We start from the raw sequence: 15,073 nt of genomic DNA, 5'->3' as shown, positions 1-15,073 counted from the left end.
TAGCCCTCGTTTTATCCGACGCGAGTTTACCTTCCTTCCTGTAGCCACCTCCTTACCTGAAAGTGCTAGCAGACAGGACGCAAATTTAGGCTGCTCTTGTAATCGCAGTCATTAATAAATTTTCATGCTGTGGCAACCGAAGGCATCCGGCACAAGAAGTCATCCTCGATCTGCCATCGGCCTTGTCAAAGTGGGCGGAGAGCGTACAGAAGTTCGGGGCACACTCTTGCCCTAAGGGTGGGAAACTGCCGCTAGTGGCGGGAGAATCAGCAGTGATCAACGGCTTGAGGATCCAGAAGGCAATGGAAACCACGGCATCAAAGACACATAGCGTGCATCCACAGAACATGAGGCTTGGAACTGAAAAAGTGTCGTGATAATCTCTTTGGCAAAAGATTCCAGACTATTCCCCATTCGGACCACTGGCAGCGGACTGTCAAGGGGAAGGTGACCATAAGAAACAGATTACATAATCAGCGGAGGGATAACATTCTAAGAATAGGGACGTCAAATGCCAGTTGTTGGAACGTGCTAGGAAAGGTAGAAAATCTGAAACGGGAAATGAAAGGCTCAGTTCAGAAGTAGTAGGAGTCAGTGAAGTGAAACGGAGAGAAGGTAAGGGTTTTTGGTCAGACGATTATAGGGAGATACTAACAGCAGCAGAAAATGTCATAGAGGAAGTAGGATTCCAGAATGAAATTTTCACTCTGCAGCGGAGTGTGCGCTGATACGAAACTTCCTGGCAGATTAAAACTGCGTGCCGGGCCGAGACTCGAACTCGGATTGAAGTAGGATTCGTTGCGAATAGGAAGGTAGGGCAGAGTGTGAACAGTTCAGTGACAGAGTTGCCCTCATCAAATACGAGATAGCAAAGGCAGATATAAGCGAGAACTATTACGCAGTCAGCTTAACAGCTCATGCTTCAGTGCTTCTCACAATAACACACAGAAGGCTGGAGAAGAAATTTGTGGATCGGTTAGACGACGATCAGTGTGGGTGTATGAAAGGTTGGGAAAGGGGACCAAACAGCAACGTCAGTGGTCCCATAGGATTAGGGAACGATGTCGGCTGGGCGCTTTCAAAGGAACCATCCCGGCATTTGCCTGAAGTGATTTAGAGAAATTACGGAAAACCTAAATCAGGACGGCCGGACGCAGCTTTCAACCGTCGTCCTCCCGAATGCGAGTCCAGTTTGCTGACCTCTCCGCCACCTCGTTCGGTATTATGAAAGGTAAAGGCAACAGAGAGGCAGGCCTGGCGTTGCCTATTGATATTTCAAGCAAGACTAGAGAAAAATCAAGACACGCCCATAGGACCGGCCGACCTAGAAAAACCGTTCGATACTGGAAAATGGTTAAAGACGTCCGAAACTCTGGGCAAAATACGGGTAAGCTATAGAGAAGGACAGGTGATATCCGATATGTGCAAGAACCAAGAAGGAATAACAATACTGCAAGACCAAGAAAAAAGTGCTCGGATTAAAACAGGTGCAAGACGGGGATGCAACTTTTCGCCTCTTACTGTTCAATCTAGTTGTTCAAGAAGTATGACAAAAATGAAATAAAAGTTCAAGTGGGGGATTAGAATCCAGGATATCAACGATAATGTTAACTGATGACATAGTCATCCTCACTGAAATTTAAGAGGAATTAGAGGATGTGTTAAAACATCTGGAGGAAAATGAGTGTTGTGTGACAAGGTGAGCACTGGGTTGGAAGGGAAAGTGTGCAAGTCGGTGGTAAGGCCTGCTATGATATACGGGGCAGAGACATGACCAATCGCAGTAGCCCAGTAAAGGAAGATGGAAGTGGCGGAAATGAGGATGCTGAGGTGGATGTATGGGGTAACAAGGAAGGACAGGATTAGAAATGAATTTGTTAGAGGAGCTGTGAAAGTGGGACCCATGGGGAAAAAGATACAAGAGACCAGACTAAGGTGGTACGGACACTTACAGAGAAAAGGGGAACAGCATATCGGAAACAGAGTTGAAGATATAAAGATTGAAGGAGCGAGAAGGAGAGGAAGACCGAAGATGAGGTGGAAGAATAAGATATCCGGGGACCTAAGGCAGAAAGGATGGAAGCAGGAAGAGGCAATGGATAGAGTAGTATGGAGGAGAAGGATCCAGAAGAGCAACGCCAACCCAACGTGACGTGGGACAAGGCGACGATAAAGAAGAAGAAGAAGAAGAAGAAGAAGAAGAAGTGTTAAATGGAATGAATAGTCTAATAACTACAGAACGTGGACTGAGAATAAATCGAAGGAGACGAAAGTAATGAGAAGTAGCAGAAATGAGAACAGCGAGAAACTTAACATCACAATTGGTTATCACGAAGTAGATGAAGTTAAGAGATTCTGCTATATCGGAAGCAAAATTACCCATGACAGACGATGCAAAGAGAATGTCAGAAGCGGACTAGCACTGGCAAAACGGGCTTTCCTGCCCAATAGAAGTCTACCAGTATCAAACATAGCCGTTAATTCGAGGAAGAAAGTCCTGACAATGTACGTTTGGAGCATAGCACTGTATGATAGTGAAACATGGACTGCGGGAAAGCCGGAAAAGAAAAGGATTGAAGCATTTGAGATGTGGTGCTACAGAATAATGTTGAAAATTAGGTGTACTGATAAGGTAAAAAATGAGAAGTCGCCTCCACATAGACATACACAGACATACAGAAAACAGAGCAAACGCACTGCAAATGTGGAATATGCGGATGGAGGCGACTGGATGAATACGGTGCTATACCACGCCTCCGGATCAGAAAAATAGTGAATTTGCGCTAAGTGTTGTCAGCTGTACTACATTACAAGCAGTCAGCCGTGCGCGGCGCGTGTCCGTGCCATCTCTTATTTAACATCCTGTTTTTGCCGTACTGCCACCTCGTTATGTTAGTTTCAATTACTGGTGTCACTGTGTTGCTGCCTTGTCTGCCTGTGAGCGGCAGCAGCGGCGCTTATCGGTATAGGCCCTGCCGTATTATCTTTGCTGGACTGCTATTACTTCCCGGTCGTCGTGTGTCGTCCAACGAGTTGGAACGCGCCAGTAGTGGAGGTCGGACCTGGCAGTCGGACAGTTGGGACGCGGCAGAAGTTGGGTCGGGCTGGAGCGGCAGTGAGGTTCGGATAGCCGTGACTCGCCCGACCGTTGCCGGCACACATGGCTGGAGACGGTCTTGGTCGATCGTCGGTCGGTCGTCTAGTCGGACGACATATATTTGGCCGGCGATCGCTTATGGGTTGGCTGTGTGTGCCAACTCGTGATTCGTCCTAGTTTCGCTCAGTCACTGCCGTTAGCATTGTGTAGTCCTTCGTGCAAGTGTTCGTGAAACTGTGTGTTGTTTATGTGGTTTGACTGACAAGTTATTTAAAGGTCGTCGTTGTACTGGCTCTGAGTCGTTTGGTTGGCGTGGAGTAGCGAGGAAGGACAGGATAGCCACCACTCGCCCGACGATTGCCGACACATACACACACACACGTTTGAGTGGCAACGACCTTGCTTGTCCATTTGGTCGGCCGTCTCATTAGACGGCGCGTATTTGGGTCGTCCTCCGCTTATGGGTTGTCTGTGATCCGTTCTGGTTGTTGTTCCAGTCTCCGCTGTTAGTATCGTTAGTTTTGGTGCATGTGTGGAGCGGGACTGATCTTTATCATTGGTCTGTTGACTGTTTGTCGGTTGGGTTGCCATCCGATCGAGAATGGTTGGGCCGACTGCCTGTCTCACCTAATTTCAAATGGTTCAAATGGCTCTGAGCACTATGGGACTCAACTGCTGTGGTCATAAGTCCCCTAGAACTTAGAACTATTAAACCTAACTAACCTAAGGACAGCACACAACACCCAGCCATCACGAGGCAGAAAATCCCTGACCCCGCCGGGAATCGAACCCGGGAACCCGGGCGTGGGAAGCTAAAACGCTACCGCACGACCACGAGATGCGGGCTCACCTAATTTCAGGCCGACCCTCGAACATCTGAGCGCCCTTAGGTGTACTGCCCCAATTTTTTAAAATTTGTTCTTGTTTGTATTTGTATGGCTACTAGCCGATTTTTTAAAAAATTAGAGTTGTCTTGCTGTTAAGGCCTTCAGTCTAAACTAAGGAACTGTTTCACGTAAGGCCTTTGGTATAAAAAAAAATGGAATGTTAGGCCTTCAGCCGATCTGAATTTAATTTGTTTACTTCAGTCTAAATAAAGAACTGTTTTAAGATACGGCTTACCTGTCAAATTTCTGATTATGCTTACGTTTTAAGTTATTAGCCTTCAGCCGTTTTTAAATTCAAGTGGCTTTCAGCCGGTAGTCAAGTCCCAAGGATTAAAGTTGTGTGTGTGTGTGTGTGTGTGTGTGTGTGTGTGTGTGTGTGTGTGTGTGTGTGTGTGTGTGTGTGTGTGTGTTTTTTTAAGTTTTTGGGATCTTGTAATGTTTCATCAAATAATAAAGTTGTATGTTCGAGTGTAACTGACAGCCCCTTGTTTTGGCCACGTTCCACAATTTATATTATCTGTCCTGTCCTCCAGCTTTAGCAGGGCGCTTCAAGCAGTTTTAGAACACGGAACTAGAGGTTATGTCCTGATCGCATGGGTAGAAGTATAAAAAATCGATAGAATTGCGAAAAATGATGGGAAATACGTAATTGCGTGTCTTCTGGTTGGCCTAAAACAATTCTTGTACATGGGGGCAAGCATGCGACAACAAGAGGAATACGAGAAAACTTCGACATGGAAATGAAGGGGGCCAGGGAAATAGTCACCTTTTTTCCGTCGAGGCAGCATTCTACTGTATGTCTATTGAGGTAACAGCTATACATGTGAGTTAACTACTGTATTTGACGCTTTTCAGGAAAACAAACCATCTGCCTCTAAACTAACTTGCATCTGCGTTAAAGGATAACGGAGTGGACTGGGTGATCGATTGAGATGGAGCTGTAACGACGTACGATTTGATATCAGATTGATGATGCATTTTAGAGAGGGAGGGAGATGTTGGGGCAGGTCATTTGACCATTTTTTCCACTGTTCTGTCAGGATGCGTCCGTCACGTGACATAGCCTGAGTTCGACTCGTATACAACCACATGTTCTGCATTTGACTTAGAGTACAGTCTACTTACGATCCTCAACAGCAAACCTCTCAGTCATCAGAGGACTTCCATCTCATGTGTGATGAAACGTGACCATCCTGTTTCGACACATTCCTCTAAATCGAACGAAGATTTGTGTGATGTACTCCATTCCCTTGTCGCATCTTGGGTATAAAATCGATACTTAAGTTTCATAAGTAAGATGGTTTTAAGTTAACGATAGGTGTTTGTGAGACACTGCAATCCTGTGTATAGATCTGCTTGACAGATGTGCTGTTTACAGAGTTAGTGGCGGGATTAGGTATAATTTCACATGTCGGACGCCGCTGCTATGCGTTTATCTGTTTCCTTGTAATAGGTATTCTCCATGACTATCATTTTATATAGGACTGATGCGAGCATACTACGCGTATAATTTCTGAACCGTGATCGGATGTGAAAGTGGACGCTATACACGTGTGGAAAGCTACATTGCGCACGTATCACACGGAATCGATATTTTAAGGAAGCGGTTTTTTCATTTTTACAGTTTGTTACCATAGTTTATCGTAGAGAAACCTGCAGGAAGGATGTATGTCATGCGCTGCATTCCACACGACTGACAGGTCGGAAACTGAAGCGATCTAACATTATAGCCTGCTTTAAGTGCAGAACCACGTAGCCTTAGGGTTGCGGGTGTTTGCTCCCTCTTACCAATACCCTCCTGGTACTGACCCCGGACACTAGAACAATACTTTAAAATTGATAGCGTGGTTGATTTACGTAAAATGCTTCGAACTCCATCCGTCTGGAACCTCATCATGCATAAAAATCACCCGTTTCTTGTTCTACTTATCCGTCTATTACATCATAGCACATTCAAATCTACTACTATACACCGATAACGGGTGCTAACCTGCTCGACATAGGCGCGTCTGGAGAAATCTTGTGCACTTGGATGGGCGAGGACTCGGCAAGCTCCGTTCATTCAAGAGACGTGAAATGTGGCAGTCTACTTCTTGTCAGCTGCAGATTAAATCGGTAATGGTACTGCAAGGTGGATTGGTCAAAGGCAGTGCGAGTGTGTCTGTCTCTCATTTTATCCTAAGACTGCAAGAATGCTCCGTGACTCCCATCCGCATAGATACATCGTAAATTATGCACTATGCTCGAGGTGCTAGAAATATGTAGAGCGCTGTCTGGTATACTTTGACGGTGTATATGTTCGAGAATTAACAATGAATGGACATACCGCACAGTCATCTCTCCATATTCGTAATGACACTCGCGAAGTAGAGAAGGGACAGTTTAGCGATTATACGGAAATTGGGAATGATCGTTAACAATCTCTCTTGTTGCCATCATTGGTCATTGTTGAAATTACTATAAAATTGCTAAAATCGTTCGCACTATCAACTGTGACACGTATTATTACAGTACATCGGCGGTGTCTTTTCCACCCATCCGTCCTCTAGTACCCTGTTGGTTACCACATAATGATTGACTGTCTTTGCTTGTTTGAGATGGAGAGTGAGTTTTGGTGAAGGGGCAACACTTTCTGGTGATGGCTAGCATTCAAACAGTGATCACATACATGATTTCAATATGAGGAATCTGTCGAAACGGAACGCAGACCCATCAGCTATTCCGTCACTGTGACAAATGAGTTTAAATGTAGAGGTCGTCAATAACCTTCGGACAGCAGTTTGGAGACTCCACAACGCCACCAAACTCTTCCAGTTTCCCTGTGTTGTAACTGTCTTTTATTTAAAATCGTCCAGTGTGTGTGGTGTGTTATGGCGGCAGAAGCAATAGCAACGATTCATACCGTGCGGGTTTTTCTGCCAGAAGCAGCGGATCAGAACGTGTTAATGTGAGTTTAGAACCTGACACAGCCCTCGAAGTCGTGGCGGCAAAAAACAAAATGTATGACAGTGTACAAAGCATGTTACAGCAGGAAAAAAAGAAATGTTTCAGACGACGACAGGGGGTCACAAGGAGCGTCCCTTGTGATACGGTCACCCTCCGACATTACAGGCGATGCAGCTTTACACTGGTCTGTGCAGCGGATCAATACCTGTGTGTTTAATAGGATCGTCACATGTGCTCGATGCTGGCACGTAGATAGTTCATAGTTTTTCTCTGCTGGATAGTACAGAATAATGATTATGGAATGTCTGTGTGATAGGTGTGAATGGATCCTGAGGGACGCGGATCTGCTTTGATGTTGAGTCATTCTAATTTTCCCAGCAAGAAACACTTTCATAACTGTTCGTATGTTGCTGGAGCAGGCTTCATTTGACGCTGACGTTACACATCGTACACGGGTGGTGGAGCTACGACCGAGTGGTCAGAACACGCTCCTATAGCATTAGCTCAGCTCACTCTGTTTCTGAACAGATTGCAGAATGTGGTGGATATTGCTCTCTGACTTCTGGGTAAAAATGATCTCGCTATCAACTGCGGTGTGTTACAGTACATCGCTCTATATCAATGGTATCTTTCCAGTCCTGACCGTCCACTAGGTATGGTGTTGATTACCACATAATGATTGACTGACACCACTCCGTATGGTGTTGATTACCACATAATGATTGACTGACACCACTCCGTTGAGATGGAGGGAACCTTGACGGAACACTGGATATCAGCTACTTGTCGCTGTGGAACATAGGATTAAATGTAGAGGTCATCACCTTAATACAGTTGTTTGGAAGCGTTCCACATTGCTACAGACCCGTCCTATTTACATACGCTGTGATACCCTACACGTTTTTATTTTTATTTTTTTCACCAATAAGATAACAGCACCTCTTTTTATTTGTGCTACCTCGTTTGTGTTGTGAACATCACCTTCCGGCGATGGTCAACACCGAAACAGTAACCGTGTACATGACTGCAAAATGAAGGAACAATGCTTTTCCAAACGGAGCACCGAGACATCCGCTACCCTTTCGATGGGAAGATGAGATTAACTATACAGGTTATCACCCTCGAATAGTTGTTGGAAGCGCTCTACAATACCCCAGTTTCCATATGTTGCAATGTCATCGATATTTTTTCAATGAGAAACATTGCGTCTGTGTTTTTTTTTCTACCAACCTGTGGTGTGGTAGCCGTACAGTTTATGCCATGTGATCAGTCTTCTGTGAGAGCCAGAGGATCGGAGCGTGTTAATGTAGGTTTAGCAGCAGCTGACACGGGTCTCTAAGTCATGGTAGAAAAAACACAGTGTATGGCTGTATATACTGATTGGATGTGTTGCAACCGAAAAAGAAACAATGTATTAAACTGCTTATCAAGGAGCAATACAGGAACCCTCTTGTATGATTGATAGTCTGTTGGATACAGTACAGATGATGAAACTTTACACCGGTCTGTGGAAGCGACTTAGATCATGAACCACCTGTCCAATGAACCAATACATGTATATTTAATAGGTTCACCACATATGTTCGGGTGATAGACAAGAATGCACCCTGAGAGATACAGATCACCTTCAGACTACACGTATGCAGTTTAGAGATTTGTCACAAAATCTTCCCATGTGCACCTGTAGATTCAAGAACGCTTTTTATGCAGGGTGACGGTAATGTAGTCGGAACAATCGTGTTTTTAATAGCACGGTCCTTATGCGAAATTTATGTTGCGGGCGATAGAATCCCTCTGTGGCCAACTTCAGATGTCGTTTCTCAATAGTGTTCCCCGAAGAGAAAATCATGTTCCTTCGACGGCTTCCCATTTGACCTACATGGTGAGTGTAATCTGACAACAAAAACAAAAATTACTCGCCATGGAAAGTTACTCCCGTGAGCAATTTAATTTCGAAATAACGAGGACATTCTGCAGTGACTGGTAGTTTTCGCATCAAAATATTCGAAGATTCTTTTCCTGATTTTACGCAGGATGGGTATGCCTCTGCTGATCATTTGTGATCGTTGGCGGTACACTTTGCTGGACGTCACAAAGTAACGAGATGCGGGTGGAGGCGAACATAAACTATACCAATTTCGTTCACAAAATGGTTTTTTTTATAGTTCCTTTATTATAGGAGTCAAGTTGATGTTAAATAGTCCAGTGCAGAACGGCGGGCGACTTCCCTACGACACCATGGCTCTCCCTCGGTCTCATCTGGAACGAACTACGTGACGTTAAAAATAGTATTTTCGACCGCAGAACGAGAGTCCTATTGGAGGCGCTGGGGACCTGTCTAGTCTGTGGCAGCTCGTCGTCGCAGCTGCGCCCCCTAACCATTAGGGGCGGCTGTGTCACTTTAGACGACCGAGATGCATTGGGGACAGCCGTCCTTGTTTAATTAACTATACCTGCTTTTGTGTTGGCGAAGGACCATCGTCTCAAGCCGGCCAGCGGCCAGCACGTGTCGCGAGGCTGCTGGTGGAGTACCTCCCACCCACCCGCCCGCCCCCCAGCCACAGACAGACGCTAGAGTGGATGAGGTCGGGTTCCAGATAAGATACGGCGTTCTGCGAGATACCGCCATCATCCGAAACAAGAGCAGGTATTATCTCTCAGCTGCACACCGGTATGTGGCAATAACATTTTTCTCATTGATGCAGTAAAGTGTACTGCGGGCGGGAAGGGGGGGGGGGGGGGGGGGGATAGCGATAAGATACGAAGCATTCCAAGAGAACAGTGTCGGAGGAAGCACGTGGTGACGGAATAACAAGAGGGCACGCTTTGTAAATGATTGAGGACCGCCGATAAAGTGAAAAGTGGCAGCTTTACAACGGGCCACATAAATATCAGTTTGCACATTGCGTAAGCGGGAGGGAAGATGCGCACCGTCATGCTTAGAGGACGAATCTCCCAAGGCGGGCAGGCGTGCGCTGCTTTGAGAACTGTGTTCCTGACAGGGCGGACAGGGGAAGCAGAAGGCAGCAGTCTCTACATCCACGTCCACAGTGATACTCTGCAAGCCACCTGACGGTATGTGGAGGAGGGTACTTCTGGTACCCCCCCCCCCCCCACCCCCCCACCTGCGAATGGCGCGTGGAAAGTGTGATTGTCGGCATGCTGAGTAATTCAAACAATGTCGGGAGACGCAAAAATTTTGATGACAAGGGAGAAATCAGGGTATGCCACAGGGTTCAACATTGGGTCCATTAATATTCGTTACGTAAGTGAATGACCGTCCACTTAAATTTCATCAAGCAGAATCGGTTTTTTTTTTTCAGATATTACTGGTGTCTTAATTAATTCCATTACAGAGAGAAGGCAACAAGAGAGATTGTTAACGATCATTTTCAAATAATTATCATGTGGCTCTTTAAAAATCGACTCTTAATTTTCACAAAACACTATCCGAGGCATGATCAGAAAGTAACGGGAGTTTTTGTTTTTCTCGAAGAATCTTTATGTATTCATCCTAAACGACTTTGTCACATTCAGAGTAATCATCCTCAGACTTAGGTCTTCGGCCTCTGGAATAGCAAGAAGCCGCAGGGCGCCATGTCCGGCGAATACGGTGCTGAGGCAAACGTAACGGTTTTGTTTTTCGCCAAAAAATAACGAACAAGTATTTATGTGTCAGCGGGAGAATTATCATGATCCATGTGGTTTTGCCAAAATATTGGAACAAACTTTGCTCATACATGTTTCATGCCCAAAATATCCTAAAAAATGCTTGGTTTGAGTCAAAGGGTATGCCGAAATCATCAGCAACCTCTTTAACGGTTATTCAGCGATTTTGTCAGACTCATTTTCTATACTTCTTTCGCACAATCGTCAGTCACTGATGTGCTGGGGCGTCTAGGGCGGTCGTCGTCTTTAACGTCTCCTCGACCCTCTGCAACGTTCACACGACTCGTAAACTCTTGTCTCACTCACAGTAGATTTGCCAACGGCGACAGTCAACATTGCGAATGCAGTGCTGCACTTGTTCCATTTTTCAAGCGAAATTTAAAGCAAATTCTTCGACCCATCTTTTTCGAAAGTAAAAATTCTCCGAGCACTCGAAAACTTGTATAACCTTTCCGACTGTCAACAATGAACTAAATATTCAAAACAGCTGAAGATCAAAGCATACATAAAGAACATGTGTGACAACAAGATAAAAAAATTGAAAATCGAATGTACAAAGCCCGCGAAATGAAATTCCCGTGACGTTTTGTTTTGATCACACCTCGTGTATTCGGTGTAACGTACGGTTTCCCGGCCACCCCAGCCCTGTCCGCCGTCGTCGTCTGCTCCGCCGTTTCTGAGTTTCTGGCTGCGGGAGGGGAGCGAAGGGAGGCGAGGGGGTTTTCCTACCGCCTGGAAGTGATGCGCCGGTCTTTCGTAGTCCTCCAAAGCGGGCTGTGATCGGAGGCGACTACGCAGATTTTAAGGACGAGTGTTTTAGCCACCCACTGTTAGGAAATTTATACAAGTCCTGTAGGGAAAAGCTGTTAGTGGCTGCTGGAAATGGCCAAGAAAACCCCTGCGTTCTGCTACAGGCTGCGACTGGCTGGAATGTCCAGATGACACACAGCGTCGTGGAGCGGTGTGGAACTCGCAAAATCGGAGAGTCGGTCGGCAGACCCCTCGAGGTGTAAAAGTCGCGTGCACTGTGAGGCGGAGGCGGTCTTCTCCGTTGTGTATTTCTGAAATCGGGAGTGGCTGATCTTTCGTGATTATTAGAATTATTGGGTTGGTGCATAAGGGTTCGTAGTATTTCCCATAAGGTTAGTGAACCCGACGGACAGACGTAACAGAGACGTTGGTCATCACTAATACACTACTGGCCATTAAAATTGCTACACAGAGAAGAAATACAGATGATAAACGGGTATTCATTGGACAAATATATTATACTAGAACTGACATGTGATTACATTTTCACGCAATTTGGGTGCATAGATCCTGAGAAATCAGTAACCAGAACAACCACCTCTGGCCGTAATAACGGCCTTGATACGCCTGGGCATTGACTCTAACAGAGCTTGGATGGCGTGTACAGGTACAGCTGCCCATGCAGCTTCAACACGATACCACAGTTCATCAAGAGTAGTGACTGGCGTATTGTGACGAGCCAGTTACTCGGCCACCATTGACCAGACGTTTTCAATTGGTGAGAGATCTGGAGAATGTGCTGGCCAGGGCAGCAGTCGAACATTTTCTGTATCCACAAAGGCCCGTACAGGACCTGCAACTTGCGGTCGTGCATTATCCTGCTGGACTGTAGGGTTTCGCAGGGATCGAATGAAGGGTAGAGCCACGGGTCGTAACACATCTGAAATGTAACGTCCACTGTTCAAAGTGCCGTCAGTGCGAACAAGAGGTGACCGAGACGTGTAACCAATGGCACCCCATACAATCACTCCGGGTGATACGCCAGTATGGTGATGACAAATACACGCTTCCAACGTGCGTTCACCGCGATGTCGCCAAACACGGATGCGACCATCATGACACTGTAAACAGAACCTGGATTCATCCGAAAAAATGACGTTTTGCCATTCGTGCACCCAGGTTCGTCGTTCAGTACACCATCGCAGGTGCTCCCGTCTGTGATGCAACGTCAAGGGTAACTGCAGCTGATAGTCCACTCTGCTGCAAACGTCGTCGAACTGTTCTTGCGGATGGTTGTTGTCTTGCAAACGTCCCCGTCCGTTGACTCAGGGATCGAGACGTAGTTGCACGATCCGTTATAGCCATGCGGATAAGATGCCTGTCATCTCGACTGCTGGTGATACGAGGCCGCTGGGATCCAGCACGGCGTTCCGTATTACCCTCCTAAACCCACAGATTCCATATTCTTCTAACAGTCATTGGATCTCGACCAACGCGAGCAGCAATGTCGCGATACTATAAACCGCAATTGCGATAGGCTACAATCCGACCTTGATAAAAGTCGCATACGTGATGGTACGCATTTCTCCTCCTTACACGAAGCGTCACAATAACGTTTCACCAGGCAACGCCGGAGCGCATTTTCTTCCGGGAAGAAAATTCGTTGAATGTTCGATAGAGAGCGGAAAAGGTGAAAATCTGATGCGCAAGATCAGTGGGTGCGGAATGACTTCCCAACCCAACTTCTGTACAGTGTTTTTTTGTCAGTCAGCTGAGTGCGGGCAGGCGTCCATCACCTCACGCAGTGTTCCTGGATGTTCTTCTCGGACTGCGTCGGAAGAACTTCTCAGTTGTTGGCAGTAGATGTCAGCAGTGATGCTCGTACCTCGTAGTACACCCCAGCGTTCCTCTCTCACCAGATGCATAAGATTATCTTTCGTGGGTGGGCGCAGGTCTTTGTACGGGTAGCTGCTGCTTTGTTGGGACTCAACCATTCTTTTCTTTTTCTTGTTCTAGGACAAAATAACACACTTCCTCGTCGAAAGTAACGATACAGGATAGGAGTAGTCGGCGTCGTTCAGAACCAATTCACTACGAGCAAGCAGAAATACGCGTATTGTCACCTGCTGATTTTTGTGATTTCGGCTTAGAGCATGAGGTACGGCTATAGGCGATTTTTGAACCGCCCACACAGCTTGCAAACATCGCACAACGGTGGGATGATCACAGTTCGTCACATTTGCCATTTATTGGGTAGACTTCGTGGATCGTTGTGCATTAATACGTTTACACGATCTTTATGAAACCGCGAGAGTCGAGTCACTGATGTCAAAACGATCCTCCTTGAAACGAGAAAACCACTTTCTTGCCGTGTTCCGTCCAGTGACATCGTTTGTTTGTTTGGTTTTGTTTTGCTTAAGGCGCAAAAACGACTGGGGTCATACGCACCCAAGTCAAGACTATAGAACACGAAGTCAGAGAGGAGCTAGAAACGACTATACGTCAGTTCCAATTGACAGAACAGAAGACAGCTAAAAACAGGCACGTGGAAAAAGGGCTAAAAAAAAGACGCCATGCAGAAACGGAGGTCCAAAACTGAAAATTAAATGGCATTCGCCATATAGCTTTGGCGGATAAAAAGTAAGATGCGATCGATAGCTCTCGAGTCATTTGTTAAAACGGCGTTATCCCCCCCACACGGCGCAAATTTTTTTCTGGCTGCCTCCGCTGCCGTCAGTCCTGGGTTCGGCTCAAACGGAACAATTTGTCTGAAATGTTCCGATTACTCCACTTAGAATTCCATTTTCTGGAGTCTACGACTCAACTCACTACCTCCTAACGGCAGTATGTAAACTCAAATAGCAACAGTGAACTACAAATAAAAAATGACAGTCGATAAATAAATCCCTAGCAACCGCGATGTCAACATGCAAAACAAGAACTTGAGCGTCGCCCAACACCTATTACAGTACGGGACGGCGTTGGCTGCCGGCGGGCGGCACGCTGCGCTCTTCCGGCAGAGCAGACCGCCGTTACGAGAGCCCTCCACTCCGTTAAACGGGCCTCCCTGGGCCGTGTTTTGGCATGTAGTGACTCAGTGGGCAGTCTCCACGCTACCGACCGACGCTGTTCTCGCCACCCTCCTTTCTCCGCCACTGGCGACCTTCTCGCTCACCTTCGTCGTGCTGCCATTTCTGGGTCACGAGTCACATGGGTTTCCCAGAGAATGAACCGACCGACCTTTTGGCTAGTCAGCGTTGCCGACCCCAGGTGCGGATCTACGGGTGCACGCGAGATCCCTCCTCGTTGGGGATGGAACGACGCCTGTGGCGGGCCACTGCCCCACCTGATCAACTCCACAAAAGTACAGGAGACTGCCGCACTGCCGCACTATGGGGCCCTTCCTTCCGCTTCTGCAGGAAGGAATCCATAGTCCTGTGTCGCCTCCGCGTCAGCCGTATCAAGTTAACCCATAGTTCACAGCGACCAATACAATACTAAAAAAAGTTTAATTGTTTTGCCTAGTGTCTGCCTGTTTCAATACACAGTACCGTTCTCAGGCCACCCTATGATCAAAAAATTCGTTAACATAAAACAACAATGCAACGCTAAATATTTTTCTCTATGAAAGCAAACATATGGTATAAACCGTACCTTAAAATGTGTAAGTAGCCTCTCACCCTCTCGCTTGCCAGGCAGGTACTTTTACTTTGTGTGACGAGCC

Source organism: Schistocerca serialis, chromosome 12 (genome assembly GCF_023864345.2).
Source record: "Schistocerca serialis cubense isolate TAMUIC-IGC-003099 chromosome 12, iqSchSeri2.2, whole genome shotgun sequence".
Classification (NCBI taxonomy): Eukaryota; Metazoa; Arthropoda; class Insecta; order Orthoptera; family Acrididae; genus Schistocerca; species Schistocerca serialis.
This window is presented reverse-complemented; position numbering follows the sequence as displayed.